Below are 13,955 nucleotides of genomic sequence, written 5' to 3'. Positions count from 1 at the left end.
TCTCTCTCTCTGTCTCTCTCTCTCTCTCTCTCTCTCTCTCTCTCTCTCTCCCTGTCTCTCCCTCTCTCTCTCTCAGTATTGAGCTGTTGGGCTGGAACATTCCACTGCAATGATTTGCTGAGCAATTCGATCCTGGCATGAAGGATGTGTTGAAAAACACAGTGGTAGTGAGAGAGAGAGAGAGAGAGAGAGAGAGTGAGAGAGAGAGAGAGAGAGAGAGAGAGAGAGAGAGAGAGAGAGAGAGAGAGAGAGAGAGAGAGAGAGAGAGAGAGAGAGAGAGAGAGAGAGAGAGAGAGAGAGAGAGAGAGAGAGAGAGAGAGAGAGAGAGAGAGAGAGAGAGAGAGAGACGGGGGGAGTGAACACGGCACCGAGAGACAGAGTTCCTTTGCGGAACGCATTTCGTCGTAACTTCAGATAGTTAAAACTACACTCCTCTGCTTGAGTTGAGACGTCGGCAGTCGCACCTCCGAAACACTCATCCACGGTAGAAAACTTATTTTGCCGTTTCTTTTCCTGTTCCCCATTCGTTCTGCACTTTGAGCCCGTGTCTAATGGAGGGCCCAGTACGGATTTGCCATCAGAAGAATGAGCTTTTCTGCTAGTTCACCCGGCTGGTTGCAGGTTTTACCCTCCTGCAAGAGAGGTAAGAACAGGGAAAGGGAGAGAGGGGATCCGATGCTTACGGGTTTTAGAGTTTCTTGGCTGGAGAGGGTTGCTTTGGGACGAACGTTTTGTTCGGCTTGTTCGTCTTGTTTAGTGTGTGGAATAAAAGTACAGTATGCTGTATTCATGAGACACGTGGGAACATTTGAACATGGTTAAATTCTAATTTGTTAAAAACTAAACACGGTGGCACGAGGTTCCCTGCTCTTTCTCTGTAAAGGGAGAGCGGGGCGCCCCTGCGTGAACAGAAAATATGAATCGTTTTCTCAAATATGAAAACATTCTGGGCTACAAAGTAACAAACAATGTTAGGCTGGCTACACTTGAACTGATGCGAAACGTATGTGAGCGAACGCTATAGTGATATACCTTCTATACACAACACTCGGTTATCATTCACGGCATTGGTAGCCTTGTATCTTATGCCCGTTTATAATAAAACATATTAGAAGTATCATTTAAATCACATTTACTCGGACGCAGTGAAATTGATTGTAAAATTGTTTCCCTGATTGCTAATGAATTTCGCACATTTAGGTGAATGAAAACACTATTTTGACAGTTAGAACCTAAATCACAAGAAAAGGGCAAACTGCTTTGTAATTTCCAAGTTTCAAAGTAATTAACTGGAAAGAACACTCACTTTGTAGAATCGACATTTTTGTTCAGAGTTTTGAGAAAATGTAGGCTACTGTAAGGACTGTTCCAAGAATGTATAGAATTTGTATTTTATACATTTAGTGGGAGGCGTTGGTCTTTTGAAAGTCATTAAAATATATATATATATTTTAACTTATAAGAACATGACTACACCAATAGATATGCCTTCAAATGAGTTCCTGAGTAAATAGTTGTAGCTTCTCAAGTGAAGGAAATAAACCCTGCAGGCCAGTTGAAAACAGATGGCCTCCAGGCGCCGTTTTGACTTTGAAAGATAAAAGGAATATATATATATATATATATATATATATATATTTTTTTTTTTTGAAATGTCAAATATGTCCCCTGGTTGACACTGCTGTCACAATCATAAAAGGTGAAAATGGATTGAGGCAACAAATCCCTCAGAAATGTTACATATCAATTTGTTCCAGATGCATACTTTAATGTACTTATTTTGCTAGAGTACTGTATACAACTGTTACCATTGTAGGCCTAGCCACAGAAACAATGCGCCCGGAAGCTCATTTGAGAAGCACAGTTCCCGATTGTCACAGAGTTTTAGTAAGAGTACTACGATGTTAAGAGTACTACTTTAGTAAGAGTACTACGATAGTAAGAGTACTACGATAGTAAGAGTACTACATTAGTAAGAGTACTACTTTAGTAAGAGTACTATGATACTAAGAGTACTACATTAGTAAGAGTACTACATTAGTAAGAGTACTACTTTAGTAAGAGTACTACGATAGTAAGAGTACTACATTAGTAAGAGTACTACTTTAGTAAGAGTACTACTTTAGTAAGAGTACTACGATAGTAAGAGTACTACTTTAGTAAGAGTACTACGATAGTAAGAGTACTACTTTAGTAAGAGTACTACGATAGTAAGAGTACTACTTTATTTTTGGTGGTTTAAAGATAAATCAATAGTTTTATGTCAGATTTAGGTTCATGATGCTTAAACTTTTCAATAGAAATACAATGTTGTTATATATTCTTACTAATGCAACCAAAGTAGATTTGAATTATTTACAGTAATATTATTAATTATATTATATTAATATTAAAAAGTGTAGTAATTGTAGGAGAAGTAAGTAGACTTAGAATAATGAGTGGTCCTCATAGTACGAATAATTGTACTAGTACCTGTTAGTAACAAAATAAATACTTTTACAGTATTATAACATAGTCTTTGTTCGTACATGGTAGCAGGGGTGCAACTTTGGTTTTAGAAGTGGGGTGGGGGACATTATATATATATAAATATCGACAGTTGAAGTCGGGAGTTTACATACACCTTAGCCAAATACATTTAAACTCAGTTTTTCACAATTCCTGACATTTAATCCAAGTAAAAAGTCCCTGTTTTAGGTCAGTTAGGATCATCACTTTATTTTAAGAATGTGAAATGTCAGAATAAGAGTACAGAGAATGATTTATTTCAGCTTTTCTTTCTTTCTATAGGGTTGAGGTCAGGGCTTTGTGATGGCCACTCCAATACCTTGACTTTGTTGTCCTTAAGCCATTTTGCCACAACTTTGGAAGTGTGCTTGGGGTCATTGTCCATTTGGAATACTCATTTGCGACCAAGCTTTAACTTCCTGACTGATGTCTTGAGATGTTGCTTCAATATATCCACATAACTTTCCTGCCTCATGACGGCATCTTTTTTGTGAAGTGCACCAGTCCCTTCTGCAGCAAAGCACCGCCACAACATGATGCTGCCACCCCCGTGCTTCACGGTTGGGATGGTGTTCTTCGGCTTGCAAGCCTCCCCCTTTTTCCTCCAATAATAACGATGGTCATTATGGCCAAACAGTTTTAAACAAAAACTCATTTTGTTTCATCAGACCAGAGGACATTTCTCCAAAAAGTACAATCTTTGTCCCCATGTGCAGTTGCAAACTGTAGTCTTGCTTTTTGATGGCAGTTTTGGAGCAGTGGCTTCTTCCTTGCTGAGCGGCCTTTCAGGTTATGTTGATATAGGACTCGTTTTACTGTGGATATAGATACTGTACTTGTTTCCTCCAGCATCTTCGCAAGGTCCTTTGCTGTTGTTCTGAGATTGATTTGCACTTTTCGCACCAAAGTAAGCTTTTCTCTAGGAGACAGAACGCGTCTCCTTCCTGAGCGGTAGGATGGCTGCGTGGTCCCATGGTGTTTATACTTGCGTACTATTATTTGTACAGATGAACGTGGTACCTTCAGGCATTTGGAAATTGCTCCCAAGGGTGAACCAGACTTGTGGAGGTCTACAGTTGTTTTTCTGAGGTCTTGGTTGGTTTATTTTGATTTTCCCATGATGTCAAGTGGCACTGAGTTTGAAGGTAGGCCTTGAAATACATCCACAGATAAACCTCCAATTGACTCAAATTATGTCAATTAGCCTATCAGAAGCTTCTAAAGCCATGACATCATTTTCTGTAATTTTCCAAGCTGATTAAAGGCACAGTCAACTTAGTGTTTGTAAACTTCTGACCCACTGGAATTGTGATACAGTGAATTATAAGTGAAATAATCTGTCTGTAAACAATTGTTGGAAAAATGACTTGTATCATGCACAAAGTAGATGTTGCCTTAACTGACTTGCCAAAATTATAGTTTGTTAACAAGAAATTTGAGTTGTTGAAAAACGAGTTTTAATGATTGAGTTTATGTAAACTTCCGACTTGAACTGTATCTATATATAGTTTTGTCATTCTTTTGTATTTGTTTTTATCCTGAATCAGAATAACACTCCAGACCACTCTGGAGCGTCTGCATGGTCCTAAAGCACACTGTCGCCCTGTTTTCTATCTCATTCCAGTGATAAAACTGTGGGGGACAAAAATGCAATTTCAGCATGTGGGGTTGACAGTGGATGTTGCGCCCCTGCATGGTAGTGCGTTGATTAGAGAGGGACATGGTCTAAAACCGGGATCATTCTGATCACGATATCTGTTGTCTGTTGTCGTCTGTAGCTTGTAGAAGAAACGGCAGAGATAGAAAATGCTGAGAGCAGCAGAGTCATCAGACAGACACAGACAGACAGACAGACAGACAGACAGACAGACAGACAGACAGACAGACAGACAGACAGACAGACAGACCAGACCAGACCAGACAGACAGACAGACAGACAGACAGACAGACAGACAGACACAGACAGACAGACAGACAGACAGACAGACAGACAGACAGACAGACTATCATTGGTGAGATAGAAGTGGGCTGAACAGACTATCATTGGTGAGATAGAAGTGGGCTGAACAGACTATCTATCATTGGTGAGATAGAAGTGGACTGAACAGACTATCTATCATTGGTGAGATAGAAGTGGACTGAACAGACTATCATTGGTGAGATAGAAGTGGGCTGAACAGACTATCTATCATTGGTGAGATAGAAGTGGACTGAACAGACTATCTATCATTGGTGAGATAGAAGTGGACTGAACAGACTATCTATCATTGGTGAGATAGAAGTGGACTGAACAGACTATCATTGGTGAGATAGAAGTGGACTGAACAGACTATCTATCATTGGTGAGATAGAAGTGGGCTGAACAGACTATCATTGGTGAGATAGAAGTGGGCTGAACAGACTATCATTGGTGAGATAGAAGTGGACTGAACAGACTATCATTGGTGAGATAGAAGTGGACTGAACAGACTATCTATCATTGGTGAGATAGAAGTGGACTGAACAGACTATCATTGGTGAGATAGAAGTGGACTGAACAGACTATCTATCATTGGTGAGATAGAAGTGGGCTGAACAGACTATCATTGGTGAGATAGAAGTGGGCTGAACAGACTATCATTGGTGAGATAGAAGTGGGCTGAACAGACTATCTATCATTGGTGAGATAGAAGTGGGCTGAACAGACTATCTATCATTGGTGAGATAGAAGTGGGCTGAACAGACTATCATTGGTGAGATAGAAGTGGGCTGAACAGACTATCATTGGTGAGATAGAAGTGGGCTGAACAGACTATCATTGGTGAGATAGAAGTGGGCTGAACAGACTATCATTGGTGAGATAGAAGTGGGCTGAACAGACTATCATTGGTGAGATAGAAGTGGGCTGAACAGACTATCTATCATTGGTGAGATAGAAGTGGGCTGAACAGACTATCTATCATTGGTGAGATAGAAGTGGGCTGAACAGACTATCATTGGTGAGATAGAAGTGGGCTGAACAGACTATCATTGGTGAGATAGAAGTGGGCTGAACAGACTATCATTGGTGAGATAGAAGTGGGCTGAACAGACTATCTATCATTGGTGAGATAGAAGTGGGCTGAACAGACTATCATTGGTGAGATAGAAGTGGGCTGAACAGACTATCATTGGTGAGATAGAAGTGGACTGAACAGACTATCTATCATTGGTGAGATAGAAGTGGACTGAACAGACTATCTATCATTGGTGAGATAGAAGTGGACTGAACAGACTATCTATCATTGGTGAGATAGAAGTGGACTGAACAGACTATCATCATTGGTGAGATAGAAGTGGGCTGAACAGACTATCATTGGTGAGATAGAAGTGGACTGAACAGACTATCTATCATTGGTGAGATAGAAGTGGGCTGAACAGACTATCTATCATTGGTGAGATAGAAGTGGACTGAACAGACTATCATTGGTGAGATAGAAGTGGGCTGAACAGACTATCTATCATTGGTGAGATAGAAGTGGACTGAACAGACTATCTATCATTGGTGAGATAGAAGTGGACTGAACAGACTATCTATCATTGGTGAGATAGAAGTGGGCTGAACAGACTATCTATCATTGGTGAGATAGAAGTGGACTGAACAGACTATCTATCATTGGTGAGATAGAAGTGGACTGAACAGACTATCTATCATTGGTGAGATAGAAGTGGACTGAACAGACTATCATTGGTGAGATAGAAGTGGGGGCTGAACAGACTATCATTGGTGAGATAGAAGTGGGCTGAACAGACTATCATTGGTGAGATAGAAGTGGACTGAACAGACTATCTATCATTGGTGAGATAGAAGTGGACTGAACAGACTATCTATCATTGGTGAGATAGAAGTGGGCTGAACAGACTATCTATCATTGGTGAGATAGAAGTGGACTGAACAGACTATCATTGGTGAGATAGAAGTGGACTGAACAGACTATCTATCATTGGTGAGATAGAAGTGGACTGAACAGACTATCTATCATTGGTGAGATAGAAGTGGACTGAACAGACTATCTATCATTGGTGAGATAGAAGTGGACTGAACAGACTATCTATCATTGGTGAGATAGAAGTGGACTGAACAGACTATCATTGGTGAGATAGAAGTGGGCTGAACAGACTATCATTGGTGAGATAGAAGTGGGCTGAACAGACTATCTATCATTGGTGAGATAGAAGTGGACTGAACAGACTATCTATCATTGGTGAGATAGAAGTGGGCTGAACAGACTATCATTGGTGAGATAGAAGTGGACTGAACAGACTATCTATCATTGGTGAGATAGAAGTGGACTGAACAGACTATCATTGGTGAGATAGAAGTGGGCTGAACAGACTATCTATCATTGGTGAGATAGAAGTGGACTGAACAGACTATCATTGGTGAGATAGAAGTGGACTGAACAGACTATCTATCATTGGTGAGATAGAAGTGGACTGAACAGACTATCATTGGTGAGATAGAAGTGGGCTGAACAGACTATCTATCATTGGTGAGATAGAAGTGGGCTGAACAGACTATCATTGGTGAGATAGAAGTGGACTGAACAGACTATCTATCATTGGTGAGATAGAAGTGGACTGAACAGACTATCATTGGTGAGATAGAAGTGGACTGAACAGACTATCTATCATTGGTGAGATAGAAGTGGGCTGAACAGACTATCATTGGTGAGATAGAAGTGGACTGAACAGACTATCTATCATTGGTGAGATAGAAGTGGACTGAACAGACTATCATTGGTGAGATAGAAGTGGACTGAACAGACTATCTATCATTGGTGAGATAGAAGTGGACTGAACAGACTATCATTGGTGAGATAGAAGTGGACTGAACAGACTATCTATCATTGGTGAGATAGAAGTGGACTGAACAGACTATCTATCATTGGTGAGATAGAAGTGGGCTGAACAGACTATCATTGGTGAGATAGAAGTGGACTGAACAGACTATCTATCATTGGTGAGATAGAAGTGGACTGAACAGACTATCATTGGTGAGATAGAAGTGGGCTGAACAGACTATCATTGGTGAGATAGAAGTGGGCTGAACAGACTATCATTGGTGAGATAGAAGTGGACTGAACAGACTATCTATCATTGGTGAGATAGAAGTGGACTGAACAGACTATCTATCATTGGTGAGATAGAAGTGGGCTGAACAGACTATCATTGGTGAGATAGAAGTGGGCTGAACAGACTATCTATCATTGGTGAGATAGAAGTGGGCTGAACAGACTATCATTGGTGAGATAGAAGTGGGCTGAACAGACTATCAGTGGTGAGAAAAATAATACACCAATGAAACTTATTAAACTTTCCAAATATCAACAAAACAAAATATGCTAGACATGGTGGGATCTTTATTTTTTATAAAAATAAAAAAAAATATTTACCTGGTTTTTTCGTGTTGGTAATTGGTAGTTACAGTCTTGTCCCATTGCTGAAACTCCATTAAGGGCTGGGGAGAGGAGAAGGTCGAGAACCGTGCGTCCTCCAAAACACGACCCTGCCAAGCCGCACTACTTCTTGATACACTGCCCGATAAATCCAGGAGGACACATCTGGTGGGAAAATACACATATGGTTTTTAAAGCAGATTTTTTAAATATTCACATGAAAATCTGTTGCCAATTGAAAGGAAACCTAGCTAGACATATGTATCTAATTGTGATGAATATTTGCAGGTGCAAAACCTTAAACAATTAATAATAAGTATTACACACTACAGATGTAGCATCTTCATTTGAGCCAGTTTGCTACAGCAGAAAAATAATCCCTACAGCAACAGGAAATGTGAACTATTATGTGGATTATAATTAATGGACATTTTTATAAGGGTTGATACATTTTATTTAGTAAAAATCAAGTATGAAATTTCAAAAGTGAAAATTACAAATTTTAGAAGTCTTTTAAATATACTCAAAGTTTTACATGTCCTGCATTACAGGAAAATGATCCTGCAAATTAAGATCCTACATCAGTATATATTAGCTGCAGAAGCAGCTATTGGAGAAGAGAGGACAGTTATCTAGACGCAAGGCATAGCCGGAGCAGCCAGCCAGGCAGGAATGTCCCTCTCTTCAGATCCTCTGTCTAGCGTCTGCATGTTGCTTTGGGGCTGGAGACACACAGGCACTACTCCGTCATCTGCTGACAAACAACACAATAGAAATGAATACAGAGCTGTGATATTTTGTAGGCTCAGTTAAATATGCATTATGCAGAAATCACTCCACCATTTCCTGGTTGTTTTTAAATTATAATAGTTTGTCTAATTTCAGTTTTCGTGACAAAACAAACTCGTATAGTGTAGAGAATCATTGTATCATTTAAACCACTGTGAAATATATTTTCCAATAACCCCCAAAATATTGTATTTTCAGCTGTTTGAAGCTGGTGTGCAGAACCGAAAGAAAAAGAACCATATAGAACAGATCTACCACTTCTTAGACTGGCTTTCAATGAGAATGACAGATCTATAACTCACATTTCTACGCGGATTTTGTCACCCAAACAGTGACACATTGCAGCTTTAAGGTTTTTCTTTTATTTTATTGTTATCATGTGTAAAAGGACCCATGTTCATAGGACTATGTCAAATTGGGAATCAAATGAAAGGTATTTATAAACATTAAACAATTAATAATAATAATAATAATAATAATAAGGCATATTTACATTTTCAACCATTTTCATTCTAAAAATTAGGAAAAATCTTTGATTTCTGGTCAAACAAATATATCAAAACACAGAAATGTTGAAGTAACGAAACCTGCCAACTAATAATATATGCCATTTAGCTGACGCTTTTATCAACTTACAGTCATGTGTGCATAAATTCTACGTATGGGTGGTCCCGGGGATCGAACCCACTACCTGGCGTTACAAGCGCCATGCTCTACCAACTGAGCTACAGAAGGACCTGCCAACTAATCTCAACACTTCAATGGACTTGTTTTAGGTGTTTTATTCTGCCATCTGTAACTTTAATAAGAAACATTGTCTTGTAATTCTGTTACCAAGACCCCACATATCTTTAAGATATTGTGTAATGTCTGTCCCTCGCGAGGAGGGAGGATAATGACAGTAATGCCTGTCCCTCTCGAGGAGGGAGGATAATGACAGTCATGTCTGTCCCTCGCGAGGAGGGAGGATAATGACAGTAATGTCTGTCCCTCGCGAGGAGGGAGGATAATGACAGTAATGTCTGTCCCTCGTGAGGAGGGAGGATAATGACAGTAATGCCTGTCCCTCGCGAGGAGGGAGGATAATGACAGTAATGTCTGTCCCTCGCGAGGAGGGAGGATAATGACAGTAATGTCTGTCCCTCGTGAGGAGGGAGGATAATGACAGTAATGTCTGTCCCTCGCGAGGAGGGAGGATAATGACAATAATGTCTGTCCCTCTCGAGGAGGGAGGATAATGACAGTAATGTCTGTCCCTCGTGAGGAGGGAGGATAATGACGGTAATGTCTGTCGCTCATGAGGAGGGAGGATAATGACAGTAATGTCTGTCCCTCACGAGGAGGGAGGATAATGACAGTCATGTCTGTCCCTCGCGAGGAGGGAGGATAATGACAAACATGTCTGTCCCTCGCGAGGAGGGAGGATAATGACAGTCATGTCTGTCCCTCGCGAGGAGGGAGGATAATGACAGTAATGTCTGTCCCTCACGAGGAGGGAGGATAATGACAGTAGTGTCTGTCCCTCGCGAGGAGGGAGGATAATGACAGTAATGTCTGTCCCTCGCGAGGAGGGAGGATAATGACAGTAATGTCTGTCCCTCACGAGGAGGGAGGATAATGTCAGTCATGTCTGTCCCTCGCGAGGAGGGAGGATAATGACAGTAATGTCTGTCCCTCGCGAGGAGGGAGGATAATGACAGTAATGTCTGTCCCTCGTGAGGAGGGAGGATAATGACAGTAATGTCTGTCCCTCTCGAGGAGGGAGGATAATGACAGTAATGCCTGTCCCTCGCGAGGAGGGAGGATAATGACAGTCATGTCTGTCCCTCGTGAGGAGGGAGGATAATGACAGTCATGTCTGTCCCTCGCGAGGAGGGAGGATAATGACAGTAATGTCTGTCCCTCGCGAGGAGGGAGGATAATGACAGTAATGTCTGTCCCTCGTGAGGAGGGAGGATAATGACAGTAGTGTCTGTCCCTCGCGAGGAGGGAGGATAATGACTGTAATGCCTGTCCCTCGCGAGGAGGGAGGATAATGACAGTTCACAGAAGTAACAAGGAAGACCTTTTAATGAGTTAATAAGAGTATTTTTTACTGATTTTGTTTTGTCTATGAATTATTAAGTGATTCCAACTCGAAATTACGTTACCAATTAGGTAATGGAATTTCTGCATAACACTGCAGAACAGCACAGTAGAGTACAGTCCAGTAGAGTACAGTCCAGGAGCAACCTACAGGAAGGTTGCTCTCCAGGAACAGGGTTTGTTGAGCGCTGCCTCAGGACATCAACAGTCAGCCAAGGGTTTTGTGAACTTGCTAAATACAGCGTTGCTATATCCCACATCTGTTGATTACCGATGCACAGTTCTGACTGTCTGCCTGGGAGCTGACATGCCTATCTATGCCCTTCCCACCTCTCTCTCTCCCTCTCTAGCTTGCTTTCTTTGCTGTGGAAGATGCAAGAGTTTGTGTTCTCGAAGTAGGCTACGGAAACTAAGCTATTCTGTACTGTACTGTACTGTACTGTACTGTACTGTACTTAGTACTACTGTGCTGTACTGAGTACTACTGTACTGTACTTAGTACTACTGTACTGTACTGAGTACTACTGTGCTGTACTGAGTACTACTGTGCTGTACCGAGTACTACTGTGCTGTACTGAGTACTACTGTACTGTACTGAGTACTACTGTACTGTACTGAGTACTACTGTGCTGTACTGAGTACTACTGTACCGTACTGAGTACTACTGTGCTGTACTTAGTACTACTGTACTGTACTGAGTACTACTGTGCTGTACTGAGTACTACTGTGCTGTACCGAGTACTACTGTGCTGTACTGAGTACTACTGTACTGTACTGAGTACTACTGTACTGTACTGAGTACTACTGTGCTGTACTGAGTACTACTGTACTGTACTGAGTACTACTGTGCTGTACTGAGTACTACTGTGCTGTACTGAGTACTACTGTGCTGTACTGAGTACTACTGTACTGTACTGAGTACTACTGTACTGTACTGAGTACTACTGTGCTGTACTGAGTACTACTGTACTGTACTGAGTACTACTGTGCTGTACTGAGTACTACTGTGCTGTACTGAGTACTACTGTACTGTACTGAGTACTACTGTACTGTACTGAGTACTACTGTGCTGTACTGAGTACTACTGTACCGTACTGAGTACTACTGTGCTGTACTGAGTACTACTGTGCTGTACTGAGTACTACTGTACTGTACTGAGTACTACTGTACTGTACTGAGTACTACTGTGCTGTACTGAGTACTACTGTACTGTACTGAGTACTACTGTGCTGTACTGAGTACTACTGTACTGTACTGAGTACTACTGTGCTGTACTTAGTACTACTGTACCGTACTGAGTACTACTGTACTGTACTGAGTACTACTGTACCGTACTGAGTACTACTGTACCATACTGAGTACTACTGTACCGTACTGAGTACTACTGTACTGTACTGAGTACTACTGTACCGTACTGAGTACTACTGTACCGTACTGAGTACTACTGTACTGTACTGAGTACTACTGTACCGTACTGAGTACTACTGTACTGTACTGAGTACTACTGTACCATACTGAGTACTACTGTACCGTACTGAGTACTACTGTACAGTACTGAGTACTACTGTACTGTACTGAGTACTACTGTACTGTACTGAGTACTACTGTGCTGTACTGAGTACTACTGTACCGTACTGAGTACTACTGTACCGTACTGAGTACTACTGTACTGTACTGAGTACTACTGTACCGTACTGAGTACTACTGTACAGTACTGAGTACTACTGTACAGTACTGAGTACTACTGTACCGTACTGAGTACTACTGTACCGTACTGAGTACTACTGTGCTGTACTGAGTACTACTGTACCGTACTGAGTACTACTGTACCGTACTGAGTACTTTGTACAGTACTGAGTACTACTGTACCGTACTGAGTACTACTGTATCCGTACTGAGTATACTGTACCGTACTGAGTACTCAATGTGCCGTACTGAGTACTGACTGTAGACTAGTACTACTGTGCCGTTAGTACTACTGTACCGTACTGAGTACTCACTGATATTTTAGTACTACTGTACCGTACTGAGTACTACTGTGCATTACTTTGAGGTCCAAACGTTTTGAAACATAAATCTTCTTCCATTCGCAAGAGGTTGAATGTATCTCAGCGGAGAAACAGCGAACGAGACAACGCCCCTCTCTGTCTCAGTAGGTGTAGCGTCTCTACAGTATTTGATGTTCTCTGGTCAGAAAGACGTGACGTTGTTGTCGCCCGTTGAATTCAAGGGAGGCCAGCCTGCATTTGGGCTCCCTTGAAAAAAAAAAAAAGATTAAATAATTGCCAATCAGCTTTGGGTTAAACTGAGTGAGCTCAACTGTGAATGGTATCTAGACTAAATCATTAATCAAATGATGAAAATATGACTAAGACTCAATGATATTTTAGTCAAACTGACTAAGACTCAATGATATTTTAGTCAAACTGACTAAGACTAGGCTAAATAATGTTTTTAGTCAAACTGACGAAGACTAGGCTAAATAATGTTTTTAGTCAAACTGACGAAGACTAGGCTGAATAATGTTTTTAGTCAAACTGACGAAGACTAGGCTAAATAATGTTTTTAGTCAAACTGACGAAGACTAGGCTGAATAATGTTTTGTTTTTAAAATAACGCTGCTGTGTCGTACCGATCAGGGACCCGGGATGAAATTCCGTTTACCGGGTGTTAATCCACATAATGGAGTAATATGACACACCTCATTCTCTCTGAAGACATCATTGCATTTTCATTTGTAGCAGATATTCATTTTAACATTAATAATTTTTTATAATTATAATTTGTTAAAACAGAATTTACCGAAATTCTGTTACCAAATTTTAGCATCTGGACAGTAAAATGCATAAATGTGGTTTTGTAAAATAATGTTGTCAAATATTCAGTGTAAACTGTTATAATGAAGTATAGAGTTGATTTGTATGGTTTGGTAAACTTTGAAATCAATGGTTTTTGTTTGAAGTAAAACATCTTTTACAGTGAAATTAACCATTTTACTCTATTTTCCCTGTTTCCTTTCTGTGTCGTACATCAATATAACCTGGCCCGTCCACGGGATAGAAAATAGTGACTTCTACACTTTATATTGGTTGTCTTTATGTCTAAAATAGAGTTTCACAGTAACTATATTTCATTTAGTCCTAGATTATTGTCGTG

General features: G+C 40.6%; 1 protein-coding gene across 2 annotated transcripts in view; it reads left to right on the top strand.

Moving 5' to 3' along the window:
* The first annotated feature begins 267 nt into the window (after positions 1–267).
* Positions 268–13,955, top strand: part of cdon (cell adhesion associated, oncogene regulated) — a 146,122-nt gene continuing 132,434 nt past the window's right edge. The window contains exon 1 of one of the 2 annotated variants that reach the window (XM_052526126.1): positions 268–643. The gene's annotated coding sequence lies outside the window, so the exon portion shown is untranslated. The remainder of the gene's footprint in view (positions 644–13,955) is intronic. The other variant, XM_052526078.1, reaches the window with a different exon arrangement.

The sequence above is a fragment of the Oncorhynchus keta genome, chromosome 1 (assembly GCF_023373465.1).
Source record: "Oncorhynchus keta strain PuntledgeMale-10-30-2019 chromosome 1, Oket_V2, whole genome shotgun sequence".
Classification (NCBI taxonomy): Eukaryota; Metazoa; Chordata; class Actinopteri; order Salmoniformes; family Salmonidae; genus Oncorhynchus; species Oncorhynchus keta.
The sequence above is the reverse complement of the archived record's forward strand: the minus strand, read 5'-3'. Positions and strand labels throughout refer to the sequence as shown.